Here is a 15,418-nt window from a genome sequence, read left to right as displayed (position 1 = left end):
ACCTGCCAGCAGGCCCCCACTCATGTCCAACTCATGTCCCCCTGCACCCCCACCCCCCAGCACTGTGGGGCACCTGCCAGCAGGCCCCCACTCATGTCCAACTCATGTCCCCCTGCAACCCCACCCCCAGCACTGTGGGGCACCCTCCACCAGGCCCCAACTCATGTCCCCCTGCACCCCCCAGCACTGTGGGGCACCTGCCAGCAGGCCCCCACTCATGTCCAACTCATGCACCCCCACCCCCAGCACTGTGGGGCACCTATCAGCATGCCCCCACTCATGTCCCCCAGCCAACATGTCATCACAATCTAGATCCCTGGCCCTTATGGTCAGCCTCCAAACGCCAAACACCCACCCGAGTATTGCATCCACCCACTTAGAAATGGCAATAACATTATAGAACCCCAATTGCAAGTTTGGAAATGACCACATGTCCCTCACATGCACCCAATGGGTGTCAGTGAATCTCAAAACCCATATCATGATATGCATGAAACCAATGAGATGATACTACACATTGAAGTTTGAACAAAAATTATGTATTAAAAGAAACATAAACTGAATCAAAAATAAACAAACAAAATGGGAATTTAAAAAAATAAAAAGTAGCATATCGATGAAATAATGCAACACCACAAATCATAATCCAAAGGAAAGGTGTCCAAAGTCACAGTCCACAAAAGTAAATCCAATGGAAAATTAAAATTGAAAGCCATTGCTCCATGGGTAAATTGTAAAAAAAAAATGAAAATCCAACAGTCAACTATATACAGATAAACAATCCAGGGTCCATGATCCCAACAGAAGAAATGAAACCTATCTAATAACACTACCTAATAAAAAAAAAACTATATAAAAAAAGTGACCCATTGTCCAAAAGGTCCAAAAAAAATGCAAAACCAAAGGAAACCTAACACTAACTACAGAACTATATACAAGGGCAGCGGGCTAGTCCGACGGCTCACTTTTGGATGTCCCGGGCCAGGGCATCATCGAACTCCTGCTCAATGTCGCGGAGGCGGTCCTCCTCCATGGCCCCGAGGGTCCGCAGGGCCGTCGACGTGTCCACCTCCAACCCCCTGCGGATTGCCTCGAGGCACTAGGCCCGCCTCAGGGCCCTCCGCATGGAGTTCTCCGCCCTGACCATCGTGAGCCGTGCCTCTTCCGCCCGCTGCCGCTCCGCATCTATGGCGTGGCCCAACCGCTGCCACACGGAAGACACTTCCCGTCCTGGGTCCTCCTGCCCTCCGGCCGATGCCTGCCCCTCTGATGTCGAAGGCCCCGAGCCATCATGGCTCCCACCACGTTGCTGTTGCTGCTGTGCCTCTGCCCATGCACTACCTACTGCTGCCTGCACATCCTCCGCTGGCTGGGGTGCAGTCGTTGATGTGGCCACCCCTGCTGGACATCCGACTGCCGACTGTGGCAGGGATGCCTCCTCCACCAGCCTGGCTGCACCGTCAGAGGCAGATCCACAGGGCACCCAGGTGACTGATGGGTGGGAAGATGGCACAGAGGACGACTGGCGCATAGTGGGTTAAGTTGAGGAGGGGGTCGTAGCAAGCCCCATCAAACGGAGGAATCCGGCCTGGGTGACCTGTCCAGTAGGCCGACGCGGTCAACGAGCCATTCGAGATGACGTGCAGTCTCCTCATGAAAAGACTGCAGGTCACCTTGCATGGCCCGTTGACGCAATGCCACACCAGTCAGGACAGGCTCAACCCGGACCCGGATAGCCACGTCTGCAGGCAGAGGAAGGCCAGTTGTCGTGAGCTCATCCCCTGCCTGAAAACGGGTCTGGACGTAGGCATCCCTGCTGGTGCAAGATGATGCAGGGACAGGATCAGGGACAGGATTGCACACAGGCACCTCCGCGGCAGCCTGTGCTGCCTCCTGTCCCTGGTCCTGCACTGCACCACTAGCACCAGTGGAATCCCCACCTCCAGACCCCGTCTCTGTTGCTTGCACGGCCTCCTCCTCCACCGAACCCCCCACCAACCTGGATGACTCCGTGCCATCTTCCGCCGTTGGGCACTGTGGGGTCCCAGCTGCCCCTTCTGCTGCCGAGGAGTCCAACTCCAACCTCCGCCTCTTGGACCTCCCCCCGGCAACTGCGGCCTGGGACGTGGCACCGGACTCCTCACTCCCCGACGAGATCGCAACCTTGGAGGGGAGCCGGGCCTTGCGTCTCCGGCTGGCGGTGGGATCCCCGCCGCTGTGCTCCACAGCACCTTCTCCGCCCTCTTCATCAGTTGACGCTGCAGACAGGAAGAAATAAAACACAGGCATCAGGGCACTGTACAATGGACACATACACACATGACAGTTGTACATGAGTGGCATTGGCAAACCTCAGACATGCCATCACAATCCCCAACACACATGTCATTTCAACTTGCACACATGAGCCATACCACAGCCATATCGCAACTGCCAGCACCATCCATACACATACAACAGCATGAGCAGGCAATGGTGAGCCAGACATCACATGCAACACAGGGAGTGCACTACACATGTACACACACCACCACACTTGCATGCATGTGTACACCTCTGCCAACTGTCGCAGTGTTCAGATGGGCATCCATGTCACATCTGCCAATCAGGCTTCACCATCCCGCTGTCACATGCATCCATGTTGCATCACTGTTGCACCCTTGTCAAATACACACACATGCACATGTACACAGTGCTGATACATGCAGCTGAAAACAACATACATGCGTGACATCACAAACATGTCTACTTACATACACATTCATCCAAACATGTGTGCCCAAACAACTGCATTTGGCATGCAAGCCTACACACACAAGCACCATCCATGTCTCAGACATGACAGCCCTTGCATGTGTTAGCCTCACGGCCCTGTACACCCCCACCCATACTCGACCCCATACAAACAGATGTGCAACCTGCACACTACTGAAACATCACCACACGCACAGCTTACAATCAGGATGCATGTACACTTACCGCTCGACTACAGACGGGTCTGCCTCTCAAGGACCTGGACGTGGTGGGGATTTGCGTTCCAGGACCCTCATCTGATCTTCCGACAAGTGGCCCCGGCGCCCCTTAGCATCCGCTGCCTTCAAGAGGCGCCGGGCCTTGTTGAGGGTCCTGGACCTGAAGTCCTCCCAGCGCTTCTTGACATGTTGGAATTCGCAGACTGCCACCCCCTCTGCATTGATGGCAGTCACGATGTCCGTCCATATCTGAGTCCGTCCTTCCTTGTCGGCGCGGGAACTTCCGAAGAGGGCATCATACTGCCCCAGGACTTGCTCCACCAGGACACCAACTTCCCTGGCACTGAAGCTGGTGCCCCTATGCCTCTCTGGCCGGGGGTTGTCAGTGGTGCCAGATGACAACCCCAGAGGCAGGAGTGGGTGGGCAACTGGGTCCTGGGGCTTGGCTATGGAGCGATGGAATCCCAGTCGGGGGTGGTCACAGCAACAGCACCCCTGGCTGATGTGCAGGCAGCAAATGGCAGGGCACGTGGGCAGCAGGCAGTCAGGCAGCAGATGGCAGGTGGGAGCGTGCTCGGGGCTCTGGGGGACAGTAATTCGGCATTCTGGGCAGGAGAATGGTCTTCCGTGTGCTTATGCGTGGCCAGCTTGATACGGAGTGATTTGGCACGTGAAAATTCTGCACGTCAGCGTGTAATTCGAGGAAAGGCCCTTAGCGCGTAAGCGCGTCTGCTCGCATACGCAATTTCATTGGACAGAAGGCCCTTCAAGCGCAAGTGCCCCTGTGACGTGACGCGCACAGGCGTGCATGGGCGTTTCAGCGCTCGTGAAAAACTGCACGTCCGCGTGTAATCCGAGGAAAGGGCCCATGCGCGTAAGGGACGTGACGCGCGCAGGCGTTTCCCTCAGCACGGGTTAAAGGTGAGCGGGGCCAGCAGTTCGCTGTACGTGCCTTTCGTGGAGACCGACGTGTGTTGCTGCTTCCTGTTGTTTCGCGCGCCATCACAACTTCACAGCTATCAAGGACGTATCTCTTCTTTTGGTGGGGGTATTGGCTATGTGTGTTTTTCTGCATCGCGCTAGTCAGACGGTGATTCGCACACGCTCTTTTTCCCACTGCGGGTGCCCCTGTGTATCGCACCCATTTTCGATGTCATAGTAGCCTGCGTGTCCCACGCGTACACGTTATTCGTGTTACTGGGTCCCACCGCGTACTGCGGGAGGTTGAATCCACGCACGTAGGCTGCAGGGTTGTGTGCACGGTTTTACTGCAGTTTTTGGGTGCCTGAGCATTGTGTGACCCGTCACTACATCACCGGGGTCAAATACAGCCTTGCAGGTGCAGGGGAGCTGTTAACATCTTGCTTCCCACCCCCTTCACCCCAATTGCACAGGTCAATTGTGGTGTACACCTCCCATTGGCACTACTCCATCTGTGCCGGCACTACTACATCTGTGCCATGGTTTGGAGGACACCAAAGGTGAGGGGCGCCTTAGCTGGGCGTACTCCTCGTGGCGGGCGTGGTCGGGACGTGGCCGTTGTGACCAGGGAGTAGGGGGACTCCAGGGTGTCCAGGGCAGCCACAAAGGGGGAAGAGGCAGGGGTGCGCCACTTGAGCACAATGTTGTGCCATGTGTCGGTGCAGTCATGCCACCACCCCCTGTGGTTCCGGGGATGCAGCTTCTGCATCTGGCACTGGCGCCCGTGTGACCCGGCAGTCCGTTCCATCGACTGCCACGGGCCCAAGGGTAGTGGTAGCTGCAGGTGCAGCTGTGGACACCGCCACCCAGGCTCAGGGTCTGCCAGCGCAGGCTGGGTTGGCACTTGAGGAGCCCTTGGTAGATTTCCAACAGGCCAGGAGGGAAACCATAGGGGCAGGCCGGGCTGCTCAGACCAAGACACGTGTCTCTGGGGCAGTTATGTCATCTGCTGCCCCGAACAGCCGGATGTTGGCAAGTGCAGGGGCATATGCACCCAACAACACCCCGGTTGTGAGTCTGCCAACCAGGACCGTTGCGGTCAATGTCCCTGCCACAGCTGATGTTGCTGCGCAGGGTCCATTAGAGTCAGCCTTTGGTCGTCCCTCCACCTGCCACTCCCTTGGCTCAATCCACCAAACCCACTGGCCATACTGCTCAGGGCGACATTAGCCAGCCAGGGTCTGCACCACACTCCAAGAGGAGGAAGGTTGCACCTGCAGCACAGGTTGGGACCCCACACACAGCCACGACCTCCTGCACGTCGAGGAAGAAGCCTTTCTGCAAGCAGGAACTGGACTTCCTCGTGGGCTACGTGCGGGGCCACAGCTGTGACATGCTAGTGGGTGCCAATAGTCAGACTACGGCTGCCCAACGTGACACCCACTGGAAGCATGTTGCGGAACATGTCAGTTCATTCGGCCATGAGGTGCGCACGGCGCAAGAGTGCAAAAAGCGTTGGAATGACATCAAACGCAGCACTAAAGCTAAGCGTGCCTCTAATCACAACTTGACTCTGGTGACTGGCGGTTGGCCAGCACAAGAGGAGGAAGAGCTCACTCCGCATGAGGCACTCGTTGCGGAGTTCATACCACCTGAATTGGTCGAAGGAGTGGGAGAGATGCTGGTCTTTGATGCCCAGTCCTGTGAGTGTTGATGCGTGTTTGTTGAGGACGTTTGTGTTTCACTTGTGGGATGTGTTGTGCATGATTGCCACTACATGTGACGTGTACATGGTTCTGATGAGTAAGTAATGCAATGCTTCCGTGATGCATGTCTCCTCTGCCTGCATGCGGGGACTCCATGTAGGCATGCTCCCTTGCCCCTCCTCCGCCACTCTGCACCCCAGTTCCACCTTTGCACTGGTCTGCTTCAATCTTGCCAATGTGTACTTTCCTGTTCATGCGTCCTGTGTTGATGCTAACTTCCAGCGTAGAATCTGCCAGAAATATGCCGTGTGGTACAGCCTTAGTACTTGATGCAGGGTATCTCACTTGTACTGTGCATAGGTCAGTTCCCATTCATGCTCCATGTGCATTGCACGCATGCCCCTATGTGTCCTTGACTGGATGATCACTGTAATACAAGTCCTTGGTTACAAACATTGCATGGCATCTAATCAGCCTTCCCATGTCAACTGTGGCTCAGTACTGCGTTGCACACATGTTTAGGGTCTGACAATCTGTGTGGCTCACAGGCCTCAGCCTGTTCAATGGCCAATGACTCTGTCCAACTGTTGTTGCGTCTTCTTCACACGTGGGCGGCCTCCAGAGTTTTCATCATGTGTCCTGCTTACTGCCCCATCATCATTTGTAGTGTTGTCACTTGAATCACATTAAGCTGTTGATGCCAGTCAACACTGACTGTCAATACACAGGTGTATGGTCAGCCTTTTGATGCCATGCTATGCATCCCTCCTTTGGTACTGGGGTGGAGGGCTGCTTGGCTTCTAGATATGGTACACATTGAATGCACAATGCACGTGATGCCTGAATTTGACCTTGCACTGCCTTCACATTTCCTGGCACACACCATGGAGTCCTTGTACATGTAGGTAGTGAGTGGCGTACACATTTTCTGCACTGCATAGACCTACTTCCATGGAAACTGTCACCTTTCAACAGGTCTGATCACAGAAGCAATTCAAAGTTGACCCAGCATGCATGCCAGGTTATATGTTGTGTGTCACATGTCTGCCTGATGCGTTTGTTGTCGGTGTGTGTGTGTGTTGTGTGCTTCTGACATGTGTAGTGACCTTTTTTCTCTCTATTTTTCAGGTGATGACGCAATGGAGGTGGAGGATGGTGTTGTCATGCCAGACACAGGGTTGTTACCACTACATCAACCCGGCACAAGTGGGGGTCGTGGGGTGGTACGCCACGAAAACCCCCACGTACTACAGTCCATCTTGTCTCTGACTGCCTATAAGTCCAGCCTTGATGACGACTCTGAAGTCCACGTTGAGTTGGATGAGCATCAAGTCCATGTGTCAGGGGTGAGTGATTCTGATGTGGACACTCCTCTGTCTGCGACACCTGCACTGAGGGGTCAGACAGTCTTGGTTCCTCTGCCCGTGGTGGATCGGGACACAGGGTCACCCTCCACACCAGTCACTGATGTGCCTGGGACATCACATCGACGGGGGCATGTAGTCGTGCAGCCGCGGGCGGTGCCAACACAGCGAGGACACCCGGTCTTCGGGTCCCGCAGGGGTCAAGCCCGGCAACTCAGTCGCCGCGCGCAACCGCAGTATACTGAGTGGGAGCAAGACATGACTGCCAATTCAGAACGGCAGGTGGCAGCAATGGAGAACATCGCTGAGAGCATGGAGCGTGTGGCCCGATCTGTGCTACCCCCTGCTAGGCAGGTGCTTCTCCAGCAGCAGGCGGCACGGTCCACGGGCCGCTCGCTCAGGCTGGGCATGGCGGCCTCAGACAGGGCACGCCAGGCTGAAATGTCGTCTCTGCGTCAAGCAATTGCTGCTCACGCAGAGACGCACATGGATGCCCTGAGGGAGGAGTATGCTTCCCTCAAATCCACTCTGGGTGTCCTTATGATGTCCCAGAGGCAGCGGGCAGAGGAGAGGTTTGCACAGTTTGAGCGTACCATCTCGGCTGAGCTACAGGCTTGCCGGGAGGTGCAGCGGTTGTCCAGCCAGGCCTTGCAGGAGGAACTCCGTGTTACACGTGCTACCTTGCAAGAGGAAGCATGTGTATCACGTGAGGTTCTGCATGCAGACCTACGTCACATCGCCACACAGAACCAGGCACACCCGTCCGGCAGACTTGCTGCAGACGAGGGGCAAGCTGCGGCTAGGCGTGGCCAGGCTACTGTGCCACGTCCTCCTTTCCAGGATGAGCCAGACTCGGACGACCACCTATCTCCCACATAGGTCGAGCTGTGCAGGCGTTGAGCCCATGGAGGTTTTTTTTTTGGCTCAGCATCATCGCATGTGGGTGTTGAGCAGCACCCTGTACCTCCCCCCTCCGGGGTGCCTCCCCTCGCCCCTGGGTCGTATGTGGCCATTTTTGATTTTTCTTTTAGTTTAGTTAGTTAAGTTTCTGTTTGATAGTTAGTTTAATTAGGTAATGTAGGTTTTCCATAGTTAGTGTAATTAGTTAATATAGTTTAGAATTGCTTGTCTATTGTGCTTTCATGTGACGGTGCAGTGCTTTGTGGCTTTTGAAGGCATCCACTGTCTGTTCCAGCTGGGACCTTCAGGCTTGTCTTGTGTATGTGTTTGCTGCTTGGGGTCCTTGACTCACATATGCCACTCCTGCCTCCCTTATCCATGGGCTCGCAAGGATGGTTCGGTGTGACAACCTATTACACAAGGGCTTTGGACTGTCATATCTGTGGCATGTCTGGTGCTGTGTGACTTGTGTTGACACCCCTAGTGGGGATGATTTCGGTGTTATTGTCCACTGTTCAGCTTTTGCTAGATGGGGTGTTTCATGATTAATGTGTACATTCATTGCTATGCATTGTGTAGTATGTTTCTTATCTTTACTGTACACGTGCTTGTTGCAATTCATGCTGTAGATAGTGTGTTCCACACTTTGGATGTGAAAGACGGACTGATGGTGTGATTTCTGATGTAAGTCTCTGACATGGTCAAGTAATGAGATGCCTGAAGAGACACACACAGATGACTTTAAAGCATTAATCATGTGTTTCATGCCCTTTCTGCAGGGGGATGAGCCTCCAGAGCACCTTTGCCAGCAGACATGGCCCATTGGACGTCTGAATTCTGGATATGTTTGTTGGTGCCCAAATGCACATGTGTGCACAAGCAGAGGCACAGGGATTGCAGACCTACATCCTAGAACGGCTGACATGTTCCAAGGAACTCCAGGCAAGGTGAGCAGCACAGGGGGGCCACAACACAGCAAAGCTTGCACCAGGCGAGTTGCACATGCAGGCTTAGTCACAGCAATGAGGGTGAGCTTGGACAAATATTGGTGTTAAAGCACACAATGCAGCTCAGATGTGTTGGTGGACTGATGGCTGTTGATTGTAAGGTTGTCTGGGACACCTTCATGGGCAGTGGCACATACCCTCCGGTACACCAAGGCCCATTGAGGCACTTGTATCAACCATGTAGCCTTCCGAGACATGGAAAGGGGCAGCTCACAGGGACATACAGCAAGGGACATACTCGGGTGCAGTGCATTTCATTTCCATGTACATTTTGATACATGCACTGCCAACTTTGTTTCGGTCATGGTGGAACACAACTTGTTCTGAAGTCATGCCTTGCTATATGGGTCTGTCTGCTTACCGAGGGAACATTGCATGTTGTGTGAATTGTGACACATTGGTGTTCCATTTGCCACACACCCACCAGCGGCTGACTTACTGCATTGACTGTGTATGACCCATCACAGGGGTAATGTTATATATGGGTACGAAGCATCTACACCAGATTGTCTGTTTGTAGAGTAGTTTGTTGCTATGGGGCATGTTTGGTGGTGTGTTTTTGTGTAATGGGCACGTACAGGTTATTGACTGTGGCTCTCTTTGCAGCATTGCAGTGCTCCTGTAACCGGATCTGAGAGTGCGCAGGCAGGAGGCCAGCACTCAAAACCAGAGCTAAGTGTCTTGTTGTTTTTCTTTCAAACTGCTCTGCATAGGCTTGCTGGGGGGTGCACTAATGCATGGATGAATGTGTAATTCAATTTGGTATGTTTTTCTTTCCCCTAATCACCCGGAGTCCTATCCAATTTTAAACCCTGTACCCTCTACCGGGTGTTCCTGCTTCCCGTACCTATCCAAGCAACGTTCCCTCTTTCCCCGCTGGGGTTGCGGATGCCTGTGTAAGCCCCAAACTTGCAGGCGCCAAAACCCTAGAGGGGGTGGTTGGTTCGTGCCACTCCTAAGCCTAGACTACAGAAGGCCATGACAATGATGTCCAAGTTTGTTTGGATTGTGTATGTGTTCATGCAGGTAGTACATTTTTGTGCATTCCCTACTTTCATGTGTCATTCCTCCTCCCCTCTCCTGCCACTCATTCCAGTTATCCAGTGTGCCAACACCTGTCCCGACTGCATATCCCTGACCCTGCTTCCCCACCAGGGTCTCAGAGGCCTGTGTGAGTTTGACCTTGCAGGCACCCGGGACACGGTGGGGGTGGTTGTTTCGTGACACTCCCGCGCCTGTACACGGGACCTTTGACAGTACACATCCGTTCATGGTGCATCATTCTATGTTATGTACCACACATGGTTCACATCCTGTTGTGACATTGTTTTACTGTGCTACCTTGGTTGTTACATCATTGTGGTAGTACTTGGCCTTTGTGAGGTACTGCTACGTCAAATCATCTACTGGAGGGTGTTCTGGTTCGTTTTTCTGGCTTAGATTTTGTGATTTTGCAAATGAGGGTGGACTCTGAGGGTGCAGGCACCTTTTTACACACAAGGTGGGAGATGGTGACGAAGGGGAAAGGTGATCCTGTGGCCAGGTGGAATTGAGGGTTGAAGGCTCCATGACCCAGGTGCAGTTGTTCAGTGGGTCATGGTCATTTGTGAGGGAGGGGGGGGGTTGTTGTTGATAGTTGCCTTGCCCTGCAGTGTTATGGGAACCCTGACATTGTAATGGTGGTATCCTATGTACATGTTGTGTTCTGCTGATCAATGCCTGTTCATGTGTTGTGTTTACCTTCCAGGTGTGAGGGGATAGTTGTGGTTTGACATGCTGGGGTGTACACATGGTGAATGTTCACATGTGATGTGTAGAGGACACTGATGGTCTCTTGATTGCACTTGCATATGTTGAGTGCATGTACAACCACCCTTGGATATCCACGTGTACACTGTTTGCCTTCTGGTGCCCACTGTGTCCTGCAGCACATGTTCTGTGACCAATTATGGATCCTGTACATGCCTAATTTGCTTTTTGATGTGGTCTGTCGCTTAGATGTGATGCTCAGGGTGTGCATCACACACAATGGCTGTTCACTGTGCTGTGTGCTGAGCAGTGTGTTGCAGGAGTTGGACACAGCACACAGAAGCTGCAGTGTTGATTTTGCAATGCACAATGTGCATGTAGACAGGCATTCATTGTTATGTTACGTCTACAACTCTTGTAATGCATTTGGAAATGACTTATTTTGGGTGGGAGGTTGTTGGTCAGTCATTTCATCTGATTCCATGTCAGGCATCATTGTCTGATGCCACTGTACATTTTTGAAATGGCAATGTGTACCTTATTGTTACTGTGTTGGTGTATGGGTATTGCTTGCCATGTCATGTTGTGGTTTGGGAGGGTTTGAGTGACATAACAGTGATGGCCATGGCCTTTTTTTTGCAGGTGTGTGTGATTCACACCTTTCATGTCAGGGTCATCCGCTTCTCAAAGCAACTAGCTGGGGGTAGATCTCTCTCCGCGGCAGGGGCCTCCCTCTGGAACAGCCTTCATGCCTCACTGGAACTTGAGGAGAACCATCTCCGGTTCCGGAAGCACCTCAAGACCTTCCTCTTTGCTTCTGCTTTCTCTCTGCCTCTCCCTTGCAAAATTCTTTACTGGAACTGCACTGGATCTGCAACTGGGCCACTCTCACTGACCTCGATCCCTGGCCCAGCCACTCTCCACTTGCACTGCCTCCCTGGCAACCCCTGCACTGCGGGACTGTCTCTCTATCCCTACAGCCCTCCCTTCCCAGCACTTGTCTGCACTTACCTTTGCAGTTGCCACCAGCTGGCCTATTTATTTGTTTTTTAGTCTACTTACCCTGTACTGCACTCCCCCCTCCCCTTCCTCTTGCACTTTTCCCTTCCCCCTACCCCTGCACTTGCACAATCTAAATGACACCTGGCCTAGTAGTATCGTTGTCTGTCTTCCCTTGTTCCCCCCTCCCTGCCTCATAGCACCTTGAAATACTTGTGTATAGGCCATATCATGTTATGTCATATGTGTGCCTTTTGGTCACCCAGGATAGCTTGTGTTTAAGTAGCTAGGGATGCAGACAATGTGGCACTTCCATGGCAACTATCTCAGGGTGGTAGGGTTGTGACAGTTGACTGTCTCTTTGTCATCATCGATTGTCACCTGGTATGTGCCAGGCCTGTGTGCACTCCGCAGGGGTGGGAGTTTAGGTGAAAAATGTGGCCACAAGCTGGGTCCGGGCTTCCTCGCCACGTGGCCTGTCCCCTCTCATGGGCAGCGCCTGTGCCTGTGGTTGGGGATGTGGGGGCACCACCATGTCCACCGGTACGCCCGGCCGTGTTGCAACATTGTGCAGGACACATGCTGCCACAATGATCCTGCACACTACTGGGGGTGCATAGAGTAGCTGCCCGGTCAAGGGAGTGGAAACGTGACTTGAGCACTCCGAATGTGCCCTCCACTATGGCCCTGGTTGCAATATGGGCAGCGTTGTATCTTACCTGCGTTGGTGTGGTGGGGTTCCGGATTGGCGTCATCATGTGGTTGCTCAGAGGGTAGGCACTGTCCCCTGGGGAGGTGTAAATGGTTGTGATTATTGGGGTTTGTGTATTTGTGTGTGTGTGTGTAACATGCATGCATGTGCAAGGGCATTTGTACTCACCTAGGAGCCATGTGTTGCCATGCTGCCCAGCTTCCAGGGCCCGGCTCAGGGCGGACATTCTGTATATGAAACTGTCATGGATGGAGCCAGGGTAGTTTGCATAGACAGAGGTGATGATTCCCTTTGCATCGCATACCACCTGTACATTGATGGAATGCCAGTGCTTGTGGTTTCGGTAGATGTGCTCAATGGCCCTAGGTGGACGTACGGCCAGATGGGTGCAATCTATGGCACCGAGCACTTTGGGGAAGTGTGCCACCCTGAAAAAATCCAGGACAAAAGCCTGCCTTTCTGCAGGTGTTCTGGGCATGTATATGTGCCTGCGGACTGAGGGGCGCGCTGTCATGATTGCCAGTACCTGGTGTAGGCAGCGTGACTGCGTGGCCTGTGAGACCCCCCCCACTATGGCAGTAGTCTGCTGAAATGACCCAGTGGCCAAAAAATGCAGGACATTGAGCAACTTCTCCAAGGGGCTCAATGCTTGGGAGCAAAGGGTGGGGGATGTAAGGTCATCTTCCCACTCCCTGACCAGGTCTAGGATGATATGGGGTGGAAACCTATACCTGCCGTAGACCTGGTCGTCAGGCATCCCAACAAGGCTTGTCCGTGGTGCGAAAATGCGTGCCCTGGCTATTCTCCTCCTCCTGCGGTGTCCCACGATCAGTGCTGCGACAAATGGGGCATTCATCGTAGCTGTATATACGTGTTTGTTGTTTGCGCGCACTTTTATACTGTGCGCAGGGACGCTTCTGCCTGCCTTCGTGTGGCGGACGCGTTGACGCCTGTGTGCGTATTTTGCCTCGCGTGGGTTTCCCGTATTCAAATCCATGAATACGGGTTGTTGGCGTGCTTGTGGGCGTTCCGTGTAGTTCCCTGCAGTACTTCCCCAGTTACGCCTTCTTTTTCACGCGTTATTCCCCATTCCGCGTGTTACGCCCACTGTTACGCACACTTTGGTTGTGTGCACCGCGCTATGTGCGCTTTGCTGTGCGCGTAGCGCACGCCGTGTGTGCCCGCGTGCGCCATGGCAGGATTGAGCGCATGGACAGCGGGAAACACGCGCAGCGTCTTCCTTGAATCGCACGCATGCGTGTGCGCTGCGTTTCTCACGCTTGCACCAGCTTGCGCTGGGATTTTCGGCGCACGTTTGCTCCATGAATCGACCCCTATGTTGTTTATTTTCTGAAATGCTTCCTGCTTAATTTACACCAAGGAGAATGTTGTATTATTCTGCCATGTTCAGAGATTCCAAATCTAAATAATGTTCAATATATCATCTACAAACCATAGTAAACAGTGAACACTTTCAACATCCTTTACATCCTTGGGCTTTGATCAGTCAAACCCGAACCTTCAATGCTTGATACCTCAGGCACTGATGGGGAAATGTTAAAGGCAAGATTCCCCACAATTCTGCAAATGGAATCCAGGTTCATTAAGCATGGCATACACTCTTTCTTAGATATCCACAGCGAAACCTTGTTATATGCTGCTAATATTCCTCTGTGATACTTTAAAAGATTACTATATTGCCCAAATAGATGATATTTACAAGTTCAATAACTATGCACAAAGCTTTTCTAGCTTTTATTCCTTCTAATTGTTTGACTTTTTTTAGTGATTGCTCTGATGCACTGTTGACAAACGATGGGAAACAATGAAAAGATATCACAGGATAGAAGTCAGAGCCACATGCACACAGAGAGCACTTCCAAATTTGAATGGTGGTTTCTATTCATCACCTTCCTGTACTGCCCCGTGGTTATGTGACTACTGAAATTTAACAAGAAAGATAGTCTGTCACAATTGATCCAACTGTTCCCTAATCAAAGGGAATTTATAAAAGACAATGTTTGCTGTAATCTCTTTGAGTCCTCAAGATTAAACATCTTTGTTGACCCTAGTGAAGCTTGTAAATGTCATTCAAAACACCTGTGTATTCTCCTTAATGTTGTGTTACTTTCACCATTCTTTTCATGTCAATGCATATATTGTGATATGTAGAATTAATGTCCTCTGTGGCAGGGCAAGTCCCATCTATTGTATAGAATGTATACCAAAGTGCTGGATCCATTGTTGAATGTGGTATCTCAGCAATATTTAAGTCTTATGTGAAGTGGTGAGATGCATGTCCAGCGTTCCAGCAGGGCAAAGAGGTACAGGTTGAGAAAAACCTATTAGCATGAACTCTTGTGGGAGCAGATTGATGTTTGCACAGAATGAGGACTATATATTGTTTTTAGTAAGGTTTGATACATATTAGATGCTCACGTATAGCAACACAGAAGGAACAACACATGTTCAGTTGCAGAGGTTATAGGTAGGGCAGTATTATAGGCCCTGTGTTTAGTTATTGTATCCAAAAAGTATATGTCCAGAAGAACGGTGAGCGGCAAGAGCAGAGGCAGGTGGAAGATGGAGTCAGCAAGGTCATATAGTAGAAGTGAGGTCAGTGTGTTAGCATGACAGAAGTATCTCCAACTTGGAAGTTGAGGTCTAGTACACAGTGGCCGTCCGAGAGAAGAACGTCTGTGGAGAATGGACAGCACCCTTACTAATGAGGAAGGATTAATCCACAACAACGCCAGAGTTTGGAGAGTTGCGCGAGTAAAGTGTGTTGTGTCTCGCACTCGAGAGTGGCCTAATAATGCAGCTTTCAACTTGTCTATAAGACGTTGAGCCGTGATTTGCTAAATTGACTCCTCGTTCTTCATCCTTTTTTGGTAGGTCCTGGTCCAGCCCACAATTGAAGTTTGGCCTGTGCATGTATACCGTACAAGATCAGGAAGGAACGTGAGCACAGTGTAATAAAACTCTTGGTAAGCAGTACGTCTGACAACAGGGGGGGCACACTATCTAGAGCAGTAAACTAATTATGTGTAGTTTCTGCTGGGTGCTCTATAGAAATGTTGTGAGGAAA

This window comes from Ambystoma mexicanum, chromosome 3q (assembly GCF_040938575.1).
Source record: "Ambystoma mexicanum isolate Mex_15411 chromosome 3q, UKY_AmexF1_1, whole genome shotgun sequence".
NCBI lineage: Eukaryota > Metazoa > Chordata > Amphibia > Caudata > Ambystomatidae > Ambystoma > Ambystoma mexicanum.
Note: the sequence above shows the minus strand (reverse complement) of the source record.